Source organism: Onychomys torridus, chromosome 3 (genome assembly GCF_903995425.1).
Source record: "Onychomys torridus chromosome 3, mOncTor1.1, whole genome shotgun sequence".
NCBI classification, from domain to species: Eukaryota; Metazoa; Chordata; class Mammalia; order Rodentia; family Cricetidae; genus Onychomys; species Onychomys torridus.
In genome coordinates this window covers 72097191-72118234 of record NC_050445.1, presented here as the reverse complement: position 1 = coordinate 72118234, position 21044 = coordinate 72097191, and the positions used below count along the sequence as shown (strand labels likewise).

Genomic DNA, 21044 nt, shown 5'->3' with positions numbered 1-21044 from the left:
CTCCCTAGTTTGGGTGTTTTTATCTACTTGTGCCTATAAATTATTACTTGAACATGAAACAGACCAGGAGACAATGTGAAAGAAATATGGGCGAGGAGACACAAGTCCAGACCTAATGCTCCTGGATGTTTCCGAAGCTGCAACTGCATCTGGGATATACATAGTTTTCAAATGAATTTGCTACCAGACACCAGAGTTGAGAAGGTCCAGATTAGTTAATGACAATTTCCTGCTGTTCTTTGATGAAACTTAACTCTGAGTCAACACATTTTCTCCTATATTATGTGGTTTGGGAATAGTAATTGAATGTTTCCCCTTAGAATGTGAATCATTGATAAATAATCTAATGTTTTATGATAAATCCACAGTTTAAAAGTTAATTAGTGGACAGTTTTCTGTTGCGGTAGAGTTGCTCTGGACAAGACAATAACTTATATGCTCTCACTTGCTTTTGCTAGGCAAGGAAGAACATGGATGCATGAAGTAAAAGTGTGCCAGTGACAGCCGAGATCATTTGTTCACTTTGGGATTGGCTTTGAGTTTTAGCTATTTAGCTGCAATTGCAACAAACATAAAGACGAACACCCTTCAAAGAACAATGACCAGATGCTGTGTTGTCAAATACTGTTCGAAATCATAGAGTTCTATTGACAAAACTGCTTTTCTGGTGGTGAATCCAATAGGTGACAAATGAAACAGAAGCAAGTTGTTGAAATTCATGATAATTTTCATGTTTTAATAAACTTTCTAGATACAAGCTAGTAGGTTATATACAGTATGATATTATAAACTACACATGTCCCTCTAGCTTCTTCTTAAGTGAAGAAAAGTAACAAAAATGTTTGTTTAAGGGAAGAACATACTAAAAGATGGCATGTCAGTGGCTCTAACATTGCAAATGTTGTCTCATGTCCTGTGCTGTTTCCTGTATTCCACAGGACAGAGGCGTAGGCTCACATTTATCAGTCTGTAAGGCACATTGCTGTAAATTCATTCAGATTACTTCATTTGTATTTGACAGGTTAAATATGTGGCTTTTCAATAATTTTTCTTAGCTATAGACATAGACCTTGCTTTTGGATTAAAACTTAGATGCTTTGGCTCAAACTTAATTGAAATTTCCTAAAATAACTTCCACATCCTCTTTCTGATATGGCTGAGGTAAAAAGTGTTCTGCTTTATCAGGACAGAGCCCCCCAGTAGACAGCCTTTAGTGTCCTATTCACTGCAAATATTACTGTCTTTCTGCTTCTCTAACCTGAAGTTTTTTCCAGTTCTGAAATGAAACAGAATCCTGGATTTCATGTTCCCAAAGTCTACCTTACCTGATACATGATTTTGTGTGGTTATTCCTAGACCCTTATTCAGCCCTCTGGGTCATTCTGTCCCATTTTTTTCTAGAACAGAGCTTTAATCGCCTACATGAGTAACCATATAATAAATACACCTTTGCTGGCTTTGTTTTCTGTCACCAGCTCTTACTTCATGCTTGCTTTATTCATGTTGCCAAGCACCACCACAAAACAACTGACAAGCACCAAATCCTTCTGTCTGGCTTGCACTGAGGAAAACACTAATGAATTTCTGTGAGAAAATTATCAGAATATTCCCATCCCACTCATGAAACATCCATCAAGCCTTTTGAAAATAACAGTCCCAGAAAACAGTACCTTCATGAGCTAATATGTATGCCTTTAAAGCTTGGGTGTTTCATAGCCCTTCCTACAGGGAGGCTGCATATTAAAAGGCAACCAAGACTGTCCTCAGTTTTCCTTAAAATTTTGTTTGGGTACACAAGAAACTTAGCAGTTGCTGTGCATTAAGTATTTGGCCAACACTAACCCAGCTAATTATCTTATCCTTAGCCATACCCCATATCGCTGTTGCCAAGAATGTGAAGACAAGCTCTCCAGTAGAACAGACGCCAAACAATTGAGTGTTGGCTTCAATTTAACATGATGCTTAAAATGAACTTCTGTTCAATAATTTTTAAATACCTTACCTCAACTTGGTGAAATGTTTGTTTAGATATTTTCATTTCTTTTATTCTTATGTAATAGTTCCTATTTGTGTAGTCCTACATATGTTGAAATTAAACAATATAACAATTTGATGTACATATACATATAACTTCACTCTGTGGATGAACACTACCAGTCTAAAGTGATAAGAAACTAAATGAGCTGCACTGTATTCAAACATCAGGAAATCTAATTTAACAATCTGAGGTCTTATATTTTAATTAATATTGTAGAATATTAGTTTAAGATGTACTATATTTGTTGGTAATATGGAATATTTGTTTAATGATGCAAAGATGGGTGCATTTGTTTATGTTACATTTGGTTAGCTCTGTGAAACTGTGTTACTTTGCCTGTCTAAAACACTTGATGGTCTAATAAAGCGCTGAATGGCCAATAGCTAGGCAGGAGAGAGGGCAAGGTGGGGCTGCCAGGTAGAAAAAAATAAATTGGAGGAGAAATCTAGGCTTGAGGAGGAGAAGAGGAGAAGTGAGGAAAAGAAGGAGAAGAGGACTCTAGAGGCCAACCAACCAACCGCACAACCAGCCATGAAGTAAGAAAGGATGAAAGACATAAAGAATAAAGAAAGGTAGAAAACCCAGAGGCAAAACATAATTAAAGAGAAACAGGATAATGTAAGTTAGAAAAGCTGGCTAGAAACCAGCCAAGCTAATGCCGGGCATTCATAAGTGAGAATGAGTTTCGTGTATTTTTTTGAGAGCTAGGTTGTGGGCCCCCAAAGTGTAAAGTCCAACTACAAATTAGACTTCCTTTTCTTCCTGTCATGCAATTATATGGACTATAGACAGAGTGGATGAGTTTTTTCCCACTAAAAATCCTAGTAGTAAAGCAGTTAAAAAAAAACTTAAGGCAGATTTTTGTATGTAATAAAATACATATAAACAACATTGACAAAAGTGTAACTTTTACAGAGTTATAACCTATAATATATATACATATACTATAAATAAAGTAGTAAATATGACTACTTGGCTATTTTGCTTAGTAGTCAACAGAAGAAAAGTGCAAGGGAGGAAAGCAGAGGACAGAGATATCCTCATTTTGTTAAAAACAAACATGATACATCTTGAAGTTATGCAGAATTCTGAACAACCACACAGATATTGAAATCTTTACTTAAATTATCCTTTTCCATGTTGACAGTCTTCTAATCCACTTTTCTTACTTGGTCAGATACACATGAATCTTGGAGTCTTGTAGGTTGCTTAGCTAGTAAGTGTCTGCCTAACAACCATAGAGACCTCACTTTGATGCCCAGATCCTAAGCACAATCACCATGCATAGTGCCATAAGAGGAATGTTAACCCAAATGTTTTCAGGCCTCCATATACATGGGTACACCCATGAACTTGCACTCACATACACACTTGCACCAACAAGAACAGATACACATTCATGATCATAAACATACACACACAAAAACAATACAGTATATTGTTAACTATAAAATATATGGAATCAAACTAAGTATCTGTGGATGAGTGGGCAAAGGAGCTGTGGTACACACAGGCAATGGAATAGTTTTCAGACATGAAGATTAGGATTTCCCCTCATTTGTAGCATCATGATGAAAGTGCTGTTTTGTTTTTTTTTTATTAACTGAAATAAACCACACACCCTGTACTGTATCACTAGTATGTTGGTTTTGCAGAAGTTGAAAATAGAACAACAGCTAGTTAGCTAACAAAGGCTGGAGAGATGAAGGAATGTGTTAGGAATATAAAGATAAGAAGGTTAAGTCCTAGGAATAAATTGTAGAGGTTCATTCTAAAACTTTATTAAGTTGTTTAGCTTTATTCTCTTAAAGATTTTACAGTGTAAGTTGAATTTTGACTTGTCCCAGAGCTGGAGAGCTAGAGACTTCAGAACTCTGGGCACACTAGCCAGCCAGACTAGCCTATATGTTCCAAGCCAGTGAGAGTTCTCATATAAAGAAAAAATTAAAAGTAGATGTGCCTCCACAAGCACATCCACATTCATACACATGCATATGTGCTTCATAATATGAGCACAGACCTACATACATACACACCCATGTGCCCTCATGTAGGGTGCACTTTCCCATCCACCCCCACATGCATGTATGCCTTCACATATGTGTGCACCCATGCACATACACACACATGCATGTTTACCCTCATGAAGTGTGCATCCATATACATACACACACAGGCATGTTTACCCTCATGATGTGTGCACCCATACACATACACACACTTGCGTGTATACTCTCACAATGTGTGTACCCATACACATATACACACAAGCATATGTACCCTCATATAGGTGTGTGTGTACCTATATACATACACACAAGCAAATCTTGTATCATAACTAATTTCAATGTAATATTATTATTTGGTTTGCAAATACATTTTCTGGCAAACAATTAGTTAGAGATTTAATATTAACAAGAGTTGCAAGCACTCAATAGTATTTTCTAACTTTTGGTGTTTGGTGTTCTCTGTGAATACTTCATTCTAAATAAGGTTTCAGACCACCACAGGCTTAGCTTGCTGCTACATTTAGCTTAGCTTTTCCATTATAATTTTCTACTAAATTATTTTCTTTTCTTGCTATGATAAAAACAGAAAAAATAGACCTCCTGATAGAAAACAAAAAAAGTGGGGGTATTATGAAGGTACACCCTAAATTCAGCAACAAATATGCTTGTAATATGTAAAAGAAGCATTGTGATCATGCAGTTTTTATATGAACACTGGAATGAAATCAATCATTTACTGTACGCTGAAGAGCGATTCCCACACCTGTGTTCAAAGCAGCAGTGTCTCCCACATGTGCGAGTTGGAAGCAATCCAAAGTCTGACTTGGAAGACATAAGTAAAACTTGGTATATTGGAATATTATTCAGCCTTAAGGAAGAAGATCCTGTTACAAGATGAAACATGGACAACTTAGAAAATACCAGGCCAACTGAAATAAGAGCATCACAAAAGATAAATGTTGCCTATATGAGGTATTTAAATGACCAAGTTCACAGAAGGTAAATGTAGTATAGGGTGTGGTTAGCACCTGGACATGCTAAAAGGAAAAACTAAGTTGTTAAATGGGTATAAAATCTTAGATTTACAGTTAAAAAAGAAAACACTGTGATGACAATTACCAACAGAACTGAACACTGCAAATAATTAAATTGGACAATTTTGAGTTATGTAACCCTTATCATAAAGACATATTCTATGAGGAAATTTTTGAAGCACTTCCTATGTAAAGCAGTGTACTCACTGTACATCTTCCAGTTCTCACCCCCATCAAAGACAGATACAGACAATTACAGCAAACCTCAATTAACCAAAATGCAGAGAACGAGAGACCGTGTGGTGTCTAGTCAAAAACCATGTGTATAACAACAATTAAAGAAAAAGGCAATGCATTTCAGAGAGAAAAAAAAAAAGTATGCTTGGAAGGGTTTAGAGGGAGGGCAGGGAATGGGGGATGATGTAATTATAAATTCAAAAGATAAAAATATGAACAAGAAACCTAAAATTGTGAAAGTATGCTTTCAACTAAGTAGAAGGCTTCTGGTTTGGTCACGGTGTAAAAAAGTTCATGAGAACTGTAGAAAATCTTGAAATGCTGAAAAACAACTCTGTGGAAGGACAAGAAATGAGTGAACCAAAGAAAAAAAAGCAATTTGATTTGTTGTGATAGCAAAATATTGGTAGGCTACCACTCTGGTCTATTTATGGGTTGGTGTACCTGTAAGAATGGCAAATATAAAAAATAAAAATAATGCAACACTGACAGAGATTAAGATTGCTACTTATGATAATTCTGTCATAAGTTGCTTCCTCAGGGATATTTGAATTTAGCTTATTGCAGGCCAATAAAGTGACTCAGCTAATCTGATTATGCCTGTCAACTCACTCATTCTTTCCTTCATGAGGTCCATAACAACAGGCTTGTCAACATGGCACTGTGTGGACAAGAGCTTCCCTACAAGTTGCCAACAGAATTCATCATGGTAATATGCTGGAAGTGTTTATGTTTGCTAATACCACAGTCTAAGTGTGTAGTCTGCTACATTGATTTTTGTACAAATACACTCTGTTGTTCAAACAGCAACAAAATCACCTCCGATGTATTTCCCTGTTGCTAGTGATGGAATGTTGTACATATTGTTTTCCATCATTATTCAAAAAGTGGTAGGTGTCAGAGAGGTCAGTACCAGTCATGATAAATAAGGGTAAGTGTTGCTGTTACAGCAAGTTTAATGAATAATTGTCTTGGTGTTCTAATGAAGTTTCTCGTCTTCTTCAAAAGATGTATTCTACTTTGTTACAAGGAAGCCAAATGAATAGTACTACTTAAAATCATGAGACTGTCCTTTAACAGTCTTATTTAGTAATAAAAATATATTGCGTTTTATCATAAAAGAAGGTGAACTTATTAATATATTAATTCTTTAATTTTTTCTTAACAGTCAATATTATGAGGAAAATGATAGTATCTCATTGATGTTAAAAATTCTAGCTGAAATAAATTACTTCCATGACAAAATATACTATAGAAGAATTTTTTATTCTTTTCCATTGCAAATCATATAAATTTTATAAATACTCTGATTATTTTATCTTTAAAAGGGAGCTAGGATTCTTTTTCAAATGGCAAAAATTTATCTTATGTATATGTCAAACTATAAAGATTAAAGAAATTAGAAATAAAATGTAGATACGCTATAGGGAATGCCAATCTTAGCTGAGACTTTAAGGGCTTCTTTTTTTCGACACAGATTTTTTAGGAGATGCTGCTTAAACAGGTACCAAATGTGGCTATAAGACTGAGATTAAAAGGAACATAAAAGTAGTTACAATGCAGATCTCATCTTATGGTCTCTTAATTTACGTTAAAAAATAGCATCCACACAGGATATGGTTGTATTTGTTTCAACAAGTGTGACAGATTTCAAATTACTCCCTCATAGATGATTAAGATTTTTTTTTTCCTGGCGAGGTGGACAGACAAGGGGTGATGCAGGCGAACATCTCCCATCTGACTGTTGTTAAGTCCTGGCTCATATGTCATTTCTTCAGGGTTTCTCAAAGTGCAGTTCTGGCCATACTTTTCCTTTGTTGGTTCACTTGGTCTGACAGTATGGGTAGCTAGTTTAGAAAAGGTGGCCATTGTTTGTTGTGATTTTGTATTCATGCAGAGTATTTGGTATTCCTTTACTCTCTTTAAAGCAATCACCTGACCTCCAACAAAAACAAAGAACCATGAGGGGTTCTTGTGAAGTGAAATAACCTTTGCTGTTTTTCAACAATGCGTTTGGCACCTAACTGCTTACAATAAACAGCTCTCTTCCTGTGCTCAGGGGGAATTTGATCTTCCATTGAGGTAAATACTGCCCCAAGGGTCTAGAAAGGATGGAAAGAATTTAGAAACCTCAAAGTTGGCTTCTATTAACACCTGGCCAATTTTTGGAGACAATAAACAGGAAGCATAGCAGTTTATAAGACACTTAATTTATTTCCAGACTATCAGTACGGATCTGCATGAACTTGCCTCCCCAGTTCCCAATGAAGACTAACTAGGGAAGATGATCCTCCAGGTTCAGAATTAGTGCTTTCAGTTCTGATGCAAAGAGAAGGATTAGCCACTGATCTGCAGACCCACTACCTGAAAGCAGCCAGATCTCAAGACTGGAAATCTGCATACAGGGCTAGTTAGGAAGGGTTGGACAAGTCTACTCTTTTCTATTCATTTTATTAACACATCTGTGATTGTTCTAGCACTAATAATTACATGTGTTACTGATGTGCTTAGAAGTTTATACTTAGTGAAAGCTCAAAGTCATCATGCTCTTATTGTTTTCCAGAGTAAAAAATCACAACCTTAGTAATGGGTATCATAGCTAGTAAGCATCTATTATGTGACAAATGTTAATCTTTTTCATGCCATGTTATTTTGTTATTATAATTTTACTCTTTAAAAAGTTTAAGTTCACAGTTGTCAGAATAGCTTGTTACCCAGTGACAAAATAGGAAATTCACGGTTGGGTGATGATTCCAGATGTTGGGGTCCTGTTAGCTCCTACATTATGAAATAAATCATAGAGCTCTATAAAGAGATCTGGTCTCAGAGTTGTACATACAGATTTTGATTGCCATTATTAAATGGTTCTTGAACAGTTGTTAACCGAACTCGCTGGGCTGAAGGGCCACTCCTGTGCATTGGTTTTTCATTATTCTCAGCCTAAGAGATTACTCTGGTCAGGAATATGGGTGTGACAGAACCCATCTTCTCTAGCACATCATCTCCTATGCTTGCTGCAACCAGCCTAAAGACTGGTGCTTTGCAAAGAGAATGTTCCTTGTGCGACTATTTGTGTATACCATGCTATTGTCATAGAGAAGAGTAATTTATATTTGGTAAGTGCTTCACTTGATTTCCAAATGCTTGTGTGACCAAGTTCAAGTGGTGTATCACCTGGAGGCAAGTGGCTGTCCACATATGTATAATTTTGAGGTTCTAAGGACCATTTCATCTCAGTCTCCCTTCTCTGTGGCCCCTTCCCACCTGGCAGTAGTCACCAGAGCTACTCATGATGAAACCTGGAAATGCCAAGATGTGTTAAACATAGACAAATGTGTAATAGAGGAAAACTGACAGAAGGAAGATGCAAGACTGAGCTTTCAAAGTGTGCCCTCTTCACCTTTATCACTGAAGAGCAGAAGACTATCTGAAAGGGAATCAAAACTGTCTTTGCTCTTTAAATCCAAATGACATCAGACTATGAGGCGAGTGACTTTTCATTAATTCCATCATAGAATGTCAAAACATTCATTTTCTGAGACTCTAAAACCAAACACAGCACTTTGGGTTTTCAGATAAAGAAAGCAACTTAGGAAAAAGTTCTGGCTCTCATGGAAGACAATGTTTAAATTTAACCGAAGGATCATAAAACTACTTTTAATATTGTCTTCATAAATTATTGTGAAGGTCCACAAAGGTTTCCTAGTGAGAGCTAAGCTTGTTTTACCCAGCAGAGCTGCATTAGAGGATTGCTTGACCATGTGTATGGTTACTAAGTGATTGGAAGGGTCTACATTTGGCTGTGCTGGGGGGCGGTCTTTTGCTCCAGCCCTTGGCATTCCTATAAATAGCCCTTTAAAAGAGACAGAAGAGGCTGATGGATACAGACCTGAGGCTCTCCTGTGTTTCTGTCTCTCTCCCCTCTGTCCTTCTATCTAAATCTCTTATTCTCAAGAGGACCCTGGGGTGAAATGTAGGAGCTGGTCACCCAGCTGGCCTCCTACAAATAATGTGTTTATACTTTGCTTTTATTCTAAAAATCATAATCTTCACACTAATGATTATTGCAGCCCTGTTAACAATATCCAAGTCTGGAAAAACATAGATTCCTATTAATGGAAAAATAGATACAAAGAATATTCCTAGACACTACAAAAAATGAATCATGCTACTTTCATGAAAATGGATGGAACTAGAGGTTTTGTGTTAAATGGCACAAGAAAGATTCAGAAAAGCAAGTGTTACTCATATTTCCATTCATGTGGAATGAGAGAGAAGGAGACAGGGAGGAGAATGAGAGTGGAGGGAGAGAGGGGACAGATGAAAGTAGATGGGGAAGGAGACCCGTGGGAGGAGAGAGAGGAATAAGTTTGAATAATGGGAAAAATACAAAAACGTACACTGTAGTTAGAGTATTCCTAACATGTTGGCAAGAGTTTCCATCTAAAACCTGAGAAAAAAAGATTCTGAAATGGAGCTAAAAACAGCTTCCTAGTTGTCTCTCTCATGTTAGTGGCAGCCTGCCTGTTTGAGCTACTATGGTGGGTTCCTGGCATGTGCCTCTGACCTGCAATGTGGAGGGAATGAGGAGTCTACAAGTGGCACTTTCCTCTGCTGCATGGTGGATTTAGCCTTTGCTAGTTAAAAAAAGAAAAAGAAAAAAGAAAAGAAAAGAAAAGAAAAAAAGAAAGAAAAGAAAAAAAAGAAAAAAAGGTTTCTGGGCTATGTGCTGCTTTGATAGAACTGCTTCTGATAGTTGATGGTACACATGGCTCCAGACCCAGAGCTGGCGGTAAACTGTACCACCGCCATGTTGGGAAGCTGAGGTGGGCGGAGCCAGCAGCCACAGCGGCAATTCAGTCTTACAAAGATGGATATTACACAGAGAATGTGGATTTTGTTGTCTTTGTGACTTTTAACTGCAAAAACAGTTTTGATCATAAAAGCTGTGAGTTAAACAAATATGTAAATTTTAAAGTTACCTTGACTTCAAAGGATATGTTGCTTTGGAAAAGAGTCTCTGCTTTTGTTTCCACAGAAAGCCAGAGGCTATGGATTTGTTCCAGATTAAGATACATCAGGTTTGACCAGCCAAGACCCCCTGAATGGTCTCCAATGACATCATGACCCAGATGATCCAACATCCAAAACAGTTGTAAGGCCCAGCTAGCTTAGTCGGTAGAGCATGAGACTCTTAATCTCAGGGCCGTGGGTTCGAGCCCCACATTGGGCGCCATTTGTAGTTAGGGTTTTTCCCGCTAGTCCCACAGTCACTCAGACCCAACCAAGTAAGCACATAGAGACTTATATTATTTACAAATTGTGTGGCCATGGCAGGCTTCTTGTTATCTGCTTCTTTTTTTTTTTTTTTTTTTTTTTGAGCTGAGGATCGAACCCAGGGCCTTGCGCTTGCTAGGCAAGCACTCTACCACTGAGCTAAATGCCCAACCCTCTTTTTTTAAAAAAAAAAAAAGATTTATTTACTTATTATGTATACAATATGTAAGACTGCAGGCCAGAAGTGGGCATCAGATCTCATTACAGATGGTTGTGAGCCACCATGTGGTTGCTGGGAATTGAACTCAGGACCTCTGGAAGAGCAGTCAGTGCTCATAACCTCTGAGCGATCTCTCCAGCCCCACAATCTGCTTCTTCTATCTTAAATTAACCCATTTTTATTAATCTATACTTTGCCACTTGGCTCATAGCTTATTGGTACCTTATATTTTTCTTGTCATGGCAGCGGCTGGCAGTGTCTCTCTACCCAGCCTTCCACTTCCCACAATTCTCCTCCTCCTTGTCTTGCCTACCCTATCCTTCCTTCCTGGCTACTGGCCAATCAGCACTTTATTTATACAGAGCAATATTCACAGTAGTAAACATGTGTTTATAAATGCCAAAATATCGCCAAGTCTTTTATATATGTAGAATAAACTAATAAAATGGAATGAATGGCTGTGTTTTATAACCCCTGGGCTCTCAGCTTATCCACACAAATTATTCTGATGATTATTGGAAAATAGAATGCTAGCAGAGACTTGAAAACTTTGTGCTTTGGGTCTGGGTCTAGCTTTGCTTGAGAATCATGGCACTCCCACATGCAGGCACCAAGGGGAGCCTGGAGGATGAGAACCCTAAGGATGAGGACTCTAAGGCCAACTTTCTTGTGAATGGCCAGGCACATGTCTGGGGCTACTCTAAGCCATCAAGCTTGGGTAGAACATACCCAGACAGAAGGAGCGGTGTGAGCCTGCCCCAGGATATGAGAAATAATGAATACATACTATTTGAAGTAATCTGCTATGTTTTAAAGTAGTTTCTTCCACAGAAAAGCATAACTGAAGCATGCCTTGCGTTCCCTTTGTTATTTCTACTATAGTTTTGCAATTAGATCGTTCAGAAAACTTGGCTTGTAATTCCCAGAGAAAACATCCAGGGATGCAAAAATAAATAGATAGATAGATAGATAGATAGATAGATAGATAGATAGATAAAATGTGCACACAACTCAGAAGTTCTGGGGGTGACTCTAATGGCTGTTTTCCCAAGTACAATGAATAGGTCTGCTTAGCTCACACAACCCAGAGCGAGTTCGCATTCTGTTTCCAGTATCACATGTGCTGGAATTGAGAAGTACAGTCATGTTTATGTTGACACATCTTCATTGCAGGGTTAAGTGTTTGATTTGTTTATATTTCCCCCATTTCCTTGCTTCAGAGGCACTGTCTGGGTTTTAACAGGCTTTGCTTTAACTTCTCTGGTGAGACAATGTCTGACTTAAGGATTAACATTTGTGCAGTGAAACATAAATGCCTGTGGGTTGTATATAATATTTTAACAGAAGCTTATTTAGTTATACCACTTCCACAAATTTTGGGGTTAGCAAGCAACTTTGTAATTGTCCCTTCCAAGCCTGCTTGATGGATGCTAGGAATGCAGTAGGAGAAGTGTACTGCTTATAGTCCAGGGTCTGTGGGTCAACTAGGTAATTATACTGTGTTCTGGGAGCCAAGGGGAATAAAGTTCAAATTCTATTCACATACTCATTTCTTTCTCTCTTCTTCTTCTATTTCTTACCTTAACACATTGTTATAAACAAACCTCTTTTAAAGTTAAGATGTAATAAGTATGTATCTGATCAAATTAGGGTAACATTTAATCATAGGAAAATCCGAAACTGTAATATTGTTTATCCTGTGTATAAAGAACACTGTTGGAAAACAAAACAAAACAAAACAAAAAACTTGCTTTCTCTATTTCTGCCTTTTTTTGTCCTTATCTGAAAGCAACCCTTCTTGTCAACAATAATAAAATAATCTAAGTATCTTGGAGCTGGTTGAAAATTTAGAGGTTCTCAATACTGTGTATTTAAAATATATTTTATTGAACTTTTATCTAGAATAAGAATTCCCTGTGGACGTACAAATTTTGAATGATGCAATAGTTGCATAAATTGATATTTACTTGTAAATTCAATGCACACATTGTATTCAATGGCATTTTACTCCATTTCCATCCTCTTCTACTGTGCTCTGGTTTTATTTCACCTTTTTCCAGTATTGACAACTATATTCTAAAATGGTTCACATTTCACCCTTGGATTGTTGCCCATAAGTAGAAAGATCCTGTTGCACCATATCAGGAAGAAACCAGCTCACAGCTTCTGATGACTGTTTTCTGTTGTGCTTTTCTATTTTGTACCCCTGGTCATCTTTTACTCTGAGTGAAGTGCCTCCCAGAAGCGGAGAAAGTTTGGATTTCAACATCACCTGGGACTTAAAGTCCCTCATCAGAACCCTCTGTGAATCTCCTTCCCTTGATGTCCCTGCTTTCATAGTTATCACTACAAGTCTGGGATTTGGTTACAGTTTACATTTCACTTTTGTAGTAGGATGTCTTCTCATTACCTCGTTCTCACACATGTCCTATTGCCAATGACTTCTTCTCTTTTCTTTCTTCATTCTCTTGTTCCAGTTGGTCTAAGATGCCTTGTTGGACACTAGTACTTTTGATAACCACATTTATTGATATCACTTTAGAAAACCCAAACACCAATAGGAATGCCTTTCATGGCAACAGTTGAGTATGAATTAAAAATGTCTTCCAAAGATGGGAAAATTTTTAAATGTGACTAATGAGTTCCTCCATTGGTTTAAGAAAATAGGAAATGTTTTATTTAATTATTTTTCTTGAATCCTTCTTTATTTTGCACCTACAGACAACTGCCATATGACAATATCACATATATGATGTGACTTTTGAACATACTTTCCAGGGACAAGTCAATGTCTCTCTTTTGTATGACGTGAAGCCTAGTATCTTTTGACTTCCATCACCATTCAAATCTCTAAGAAGCCAGTTTTTGCTTTCCTACTTTTACAGTCTGTTCAAACTCACATAGGCTCATATCCATGGATTACACAGTATCAATTTTCGCTTGTATTTCTTGTCCTATGATATTTAATCCATTTTCCTCATATATATTTTTATGAGGGATTAATATTTTCATTTCACATCAAACATATCTACCTGTGCCAAGCACATCCAGGGTGGATATCTTCTACCATGACTCACAGGGCTCTTGGCTATGAGAGTGCTGTGTTCTTACTGTCTAACTAATCCCACTGAGAGGTGTAGATATCTTCTACCATCGCTCACAGGACTCTTGGCTGTGAGAGGGATACATTGTTGCTGTCTGACAAACCCCACAGGGGCAGTGACCTTCTCTGGACCAACTTCTCTTAACTCGTTCTTTTCCACAAAGCCCTGAGCCCATTGTCCATGATCTCAGCTGTATTTAGACAATGAAACAAAGAACATGGTCATAGGCTTCTGCTGCGGGTGGGGGTGGAGGTGAAGTGTAGACAATTATTCAAGTAATCTTATTTGTCATTAGTACATTTTAATAGAGATGAAATTAGTCAATGAGAGCTGAGGAATTGCTCAGGTGACAATAATGTCACCTTATACCCGAAACCCACTTTTTGTTTCACTTTTTAGGCTGATTCTAGTCTATATGCAGAATAAATGACACACAAAACACAAAAGCTAACACAAGAACCATTATTTGAAGCCCTTTTCTGGAGAACAAGATGAAGGTACTTAATTTGGGAGGTTAGAAGTTAAAGAGTGAAATCTTTTCTTGAACAGAATGTCAGTATTTATATTGTTACATGTACAAGTTCTCAATTAGCAGATGTTACAAAATGAGTAGGCTTGAGATAGAGTGAGTCCATGTTTTCTCCACAATGCTGACTGTGGAAATTGTAGGTCTCACGCAATATTTAAATTTAAAAGTGTGCTTGGTGACACAACCAAGTACTCACTAGACCTCACACCACTTAATTTCTGAGATCACTGGAGCCTGGGTACATTAATGGTGGCATTACTTGAGACAGAGGAACTATTAGCAGCATTTAGCTGCTGGAGGGAGAGGAAGGGTCTCAGTCTCTATAGCCCATAATCAATTGACCATGCACCAGTGAAAAGTCACACACATCACAGCCTACACAATTTGAGAAGAACATACTGGCATCAATGGGGGGAAAAAAGCACAAATTTGTGTGTGAAGGGGAGGAAAGTGTTGGATTTGGGAATAGCTGGGGAAGGGGAGTGAATATAACCAACACACACACACACACACACACACACACAATTATCAAAGGATTAATAAAATGTTTAAAAATGTGCCTAGAAGTAAAACTTACTTAAATTCAGTGTGACAAAGGTAGAATATTATACAAACTTTAGGGAATTTCACAGTGTAGAGCATTGTGCAATGGACAGAGCTTGGTCTTGTTCACAGAACTTGTCTTATAGCCCTGTGTTAACCCTCCAACTGGATGATCGATGGCGTACAGAGAGAGACTTTGAAGCACTCTACCAGTCCGTGCAACCAGGGCTCAAGAATCTATGCTGAAGAGGAAGCAGGAAGATTGTAAGAGCTCATGATGATAGACAACTAACTGTACGGCAAGAGGGTCTTCCAGACACACAGGGCTGATGCGCACATGAACTCACAAAGATGTGCCTGCATGCACAATTCCTGCACAAGTTCAAGAAAGACAAAATCCCAGCATGAAGAAGAGACACATTTTCATCCCTACCCAAGAAGCTATTTGTAATTGATACCTGCTAGGAAAGGGACAATCAGTTTCCTACAAACAAGCATCCATGGGTATCAACTACACTGGGACAGGTCCAGTGCTCAAGAGTAGTTAGCCAACACAAAACAGATCCAGGCTTTTTGTATGCTTCTTGTTTTGCTTGTTTGTTTGTTTTTTTGTCTTAGTGGGTGTTTGTTTGTTTGATTTTTCCTTTTTTATTTTTATTTTTTTGAGAGAGAACATGAAGTTGGTTGCCTAGAAAGGTGGAGAGGTTCCAGGAGGAGTTTAGAGGAAAAGAAAAAATATGAGAAAAATAAAATTTATCTTAAAAAAGACTTAAATAACACTAACTAACTATATAGCCTGACTTACATCCCCATGACTTCACTGAATTAGTCAATATTTCTGCATTTCTCGAGAGACTGATTTCATGAGGCAGTAGAAAATGAACTGCTGATAAGGTAGAGTGGGAACGCTTGTATACATAGAAAAGTCTAGACCGGGACTGATATCCCATCCCTGAAAGAAACAACTGGTTCTGTGTGGATTGGAGAATGAATATGGAATCAGTACTCTTCAGATATTTCTTTTAATGTGCTTTAATTTTGTTTACTTTTTAATCTTTTTAATTTCTAAAACTGAAGCCAGTAAACTAAAGCCAAACCTTGGCTGAATTCTAATTATCGTTTGCTTTATTTTTGAGAGAGTCTTGCTATTTGGTATAGGCTTTCCTGAAACTTGCCAATTAAACATAAATACTTTTGTTTACAAAATAGAAAGATTTTTGGTCATGACTTCATGTCAAGGAAATATCAAAAAAAAAAAAACTTAGTCTAAAATTGTGAAAGATAATATAGTTAACTATATTAACTTTAAAAATCTAAATTAAAAATACCTTTTATACATATAAAAAAAGACAAGCTACAACCTGAGAGTTAATCTGTCATAAATATAATTGTCAAAGGATTATCATCAAAATATGTGAGCAGTTCTTATGTGTGACTATGAAATCCCAAATGATGCCCATTATCTGAACACTTCCAAGTATTATTTCATAACTCAAACTCAGATTTGCCATTTTCCCCCAAGAGTCCTATGCCAACAGTCTTGAACAGAGCCACAGAGCTCTGATTCACTACATTTGGGGTGGAGCCTTGGAAAATTAATTTTGAAAATAGTTCCCTGAGGGTTTCTGATGTGTACCATGGTTAAGACATATTTTCCTGAAATTTTAAACTCCTTGCCCAAGGAAATCAATCATCGCATCTTAAAACTGTCACTCCTAAATACCTTTTCAGTAATCTGTCACCTCTGCCCTGATGCCTCAGTTCAGAGAGGCTTAGCAAGGGACTTAGATGTGGCAAAGAGGTTGTCTTTAAGAGCCACACACTAATGCATTCTGACTGTATAGGAATTGTAAATACTATCACCTGGAGACACTCTACACACACATGGGAAGGAGGCAAATGCAGTTCTTTTGGGTTCTTCCATGCTAGGAGGCAACCAATTTCTTTATCATTCTGTAGGTGGCCCTGTATCCCACCAGAGAACCTGCATCTCCAAGTTTGCATAGGAAACCTGGATGCCTTCCTCTTTCATTTCTAATGGACATAAAGAAGCATCATTGCTTACTTTTCTGGGCAAAGAAGTCAGGCCACACTCTGAAAGGCTCAGCTTAGAAATGGCACCACGTTATCTATGAAAGGACAGAGTTTATTCTATAGTAAGGATGGTGAAAGTCACATATGACAGCAATAACTCATCCATCACTTGGTCCCAAAGAAGATTTACAATTATCTTGTAATAATAAACTCAACTAATCTAAAAATAAGGACTCTAAATATTAAAACAAATCAAAGCAAAACAAAACAAAACCAAAAAAACAGCTGAAAAGACAAATGGATAAAAGACATGGGGCGTATCTACACACATTAAAATAAACACCATTTAATATAAAATAAATTAAAACTGTAATTATACTGAGATGAATAGTTATTATTTATCACACTGAAAAGCTTCAAAAGGTTGATAGCATACTCTGTTGCTAAGGCTTTGAAAGCAGGTATCCTCAGTTGTTCCAAAATGTTCAATCCCTTTGAGGTAAACTTGCCTATAGCTAATAAAATTCACATGTACATATTCCCTCTGACTATAACCTCACTTTCTGTAGCTGTCCCTGAAGGTAAACATTTAACATTACAAACAACATGTGTAAAAGGTTGTATGTTGTGATGTTATTTTATAATGGCTAAATCTGAAAATCTAAACCACATGTAAGAAATTGATTGAATAAATTATAATAGGAATAAGAACAGCAGCTATTAGAAAGCAATAAATATCCATATATACTGACTCTGATAATCTATTTTAAGAAAAGAAACCCAGCCACAAAGTGGATTTTGTACCTTACAAACTACTACAAATTGTGAATAAGAAGATATGTATGTTTTCTTCCAATATGACCATGGCAAAGGATAATACAGAAACTAATGAAAATTGTTATTATTTAGTTACTAAGGTAGCAGAAGATTTTATTATTTAAATTTTTAACATAATTAAAAAGTCTAGCTAACGCAAAGGCAATCTCCAATTGACAACCACTTGCAAATGAAAATTTTGTTCTCCACTACTGTTCAGGACAGGCTTCCTGCCCAACAGCAGATGGGCAATGGGAAATTAACTCCACGGTATCTTTGGAAATTCCTTGTCTCACAATGTCATGTTAGGGTGTTTCCTGTTTTTACCTTTTTAGTGTAATTTTTAATTTCTTTTTAATTTTATCTTACTACTTTTATTCTATTTAGTTCTGTAATTTTTTCTTCTCTCTTTCCCATGCAGGTCTTTTGCATATATATTATGGCTTTTCCTTTAGTGTTTTTACGGCATTCCTGGATGTGCAGATAAGTGAGTCTCTGTTTCTTGTGTCTTCTCTTTGTCTCTTTTCCTCCTGTTTGTTTGTGTTGTCTAATTGCAGTGTGTTAGTGTTTGCTATCCTAATCTCATCTAATTTCATTTAATCAACTTAGGATCTTATCTGATCCTTATCTCTTAGAAAGCTGTTTGGTTTGTTTCTCATGAGACAGAGAAAGGAGGTGGATCTAAGGAACTGGGAGGAGTAGATGGAGGAGAAATCATAATCAGAGAAAATAAAAATGTATTTTTGAAAAAAGATTAAAAATAATCATTAAAATGTCTAGTTAAAATAAAAAAATAAAAAAATAATTCAATATACATGGTGTGGTCACCTAATAGTAATAGCGTTGGCATATTTCTATCTTCATTGTATATGATAGAATAAACAAACATGTCAGTATTATCTAAACCTGTTGTGAGGAAATAAGCAATAAGTGAGTGGAGGGAGAGGTAAACATTCGACAGCTCCAGAAGACGTTCTCACTTCATGTATCCACTGTGTTTGTTTCCTGTTCCTAATAGAGACAACATAGCTCTAAAAATACAAATTGGGTGTGAAATTTCTGCTCCTTCCAATTGTACCATCTTCTCCTCCTGTTATTTGCTAACAGCCCCACTCTTCAGAAACTACCCAACTTCCCACCTTCTAGCTGTCTGTCCATCTCAACAGGGAAGCCCCTGGGAACAGTTGATTCAAGCATCTTGTCCTCCCAGGTGGGAGAACAGCAGTCTGTTCTCAGCTCCTCTTGGCCTTCCCCACAAATTCTGTAATAGAAAAACACAGTGAAACAATAGGCTGTTTTTACCAACACAGGAAAACTCTCAATTTCAGGTTAATTGGTATATTGACTAATAATTCCTTTGTTCTAGCCATTCATAGAAAAAAAGTATATCTTCCAGTTTCAAGAAAAATCTAATAATTTAAGTGACTCCCATATCCCAATATCCAAATCACATGGACCTGAGGTATATCCCGAGAACATTTGTAGCAGATGAGTCAGCAGGTGGGTAAGGGTTTCCGGAAGTGGTCATCAGATGTAGAAATCTTTCTGTAGTGCCAGCCTGGTGCTTCAGATAAGGTCCATGCAGAGTTAAAACCCAATCACTACTTATTAAATGCTAGATAGTTGGATGAATGGTGACTTGGAGACACAGAATAAACAATAAGTACTAGATAAATATTTGAATATTAAAGAGATTTCCAAGAGGTAAGTTGAGTAGGAAGAAAATAGTTGAAGACACAATAGAGTGACAATACAAAGAAAAACAAAGAGGGACTGAAATATGGCTTAGATATCTGGAGCTCACACTCCCCTCGCAGTGGACCTGAGTTGGATTTCCTGCACCCAACATCTATCAGCTCATAAGTGCTTGTAATCCAGCTCCAGGGTTTCTGACACACTCTCCTGGCCCCCATGGGAACCTACACTTTTGTTCACATATCTGTCAATCTTCATATATATTATGAACATAATTAAAAATAAATAATAAAAAAATAAAAGAAGCCAGGCGGTGGTGGCACATGCCTTTAATCCCAGCACTCAAGAGGCAGAGGCAAGAGTGGATTTCTGTGAGTTTGAGGCCAGCCTGGGCTACAGAGTGAGTTCCAGGACAGGCTCCAAAGCTACACAGAGAATTCTGTGTCGAAAAACCAAAAAATAAAAATTAAAAAAATAAAAAAAAGAATAAGAGCAAGAGACCAAAATAGATGCTGTACACAGAGATACTTTGTTCATTTTCTCTTCTTTCTTAAAAAAAGATGTTTCGTTTTATTTTCTGTGCATGGACATTTCACCTGCAAGTATGTTTTTATAGCATGTGTTCACTGCTCATGGAAGCCAGAAGAAGGAGATCAAAACCCTGGAACTGAGAGATAGACAATAGTTAGCTGCCCTATGGAATCGGGAAACATACCCTAGGTCATCTAAAAGAGTGTCAAGTGCTTCTAACCACTGAGGCATTTTCCAGCCCCTTTTTATTGACAGAGTCTTTCTATGTAACCCTGACTGGCCGGGAACTCACTATGTACTCCATCCAGGCTAGCCTTGAGCTCACAGAGCTTCGTCTGCCTCTGTCTCCCTAGAGCTTTGATTGTAGGCTGTGCTGCTGCTGCTGCTGCTGCTTCATTTTCTCTAATATGCTATTAGCCACACCCACAAACCTGATGAGAAGGTACCATATTGAGTTCTTAGGCTAGTGGAAAATTCTCATTATTCACACAAGAAGCTCCAACATTACAAAAGCAGAGAAAGTATTAGAGTGAAAAGGAGCCAAGAAACTTGAAGAAATCCAAATTCTGTGAGTTCAAATAAATGGGTGAGCAAGATGACTAACTAAAAATAAACAGCCAGTAGATATGTCCAGGAAAGTGTGGTGAAACTCAACCTAACTAAGTAACACAATATAAAGTTTTATGGGGTTGTCAGATCCCTTGATTTTTTTTTTTTTTAAACTTGCTATTAAGTTTCTGGACAGAATTGTAAATGTCAATCATGAAGGTGTCTCTTCCAATTAAAACTTAAAAATTTGAAAGGCCCAAAAGATGTTTGTGCTTCTGATTTAGATTTCATCTGTATTCTAGGTTTGGCTTCAAATAGTCCCTTACTTTAATATTTTTAATCAATGCCAGAGTAAGTAATTTATGCTAACTTGAAAATATATGTTAAAGGTTGAAAAAAGAAAATCCTCCAACATTCAGCATGGTGCA

General features: G+C 37.1%; 1 non-coding gene across 1 annotated transcript; it reads left to right on the top strand.

Annotated features, from left to right (window-relative positions):
- Window positions 1-10478: 10478 nt before the first annotated feature.
- On the top strand, window positions 10479-10551 carry Trnak-cuu. Its single transcript has one exon. It is a non-coding gene; the product is annotated as a tRNA-Lys (tRNA).
- Window positions 10552-21044: the final 10493 nt, after the last annotated feature.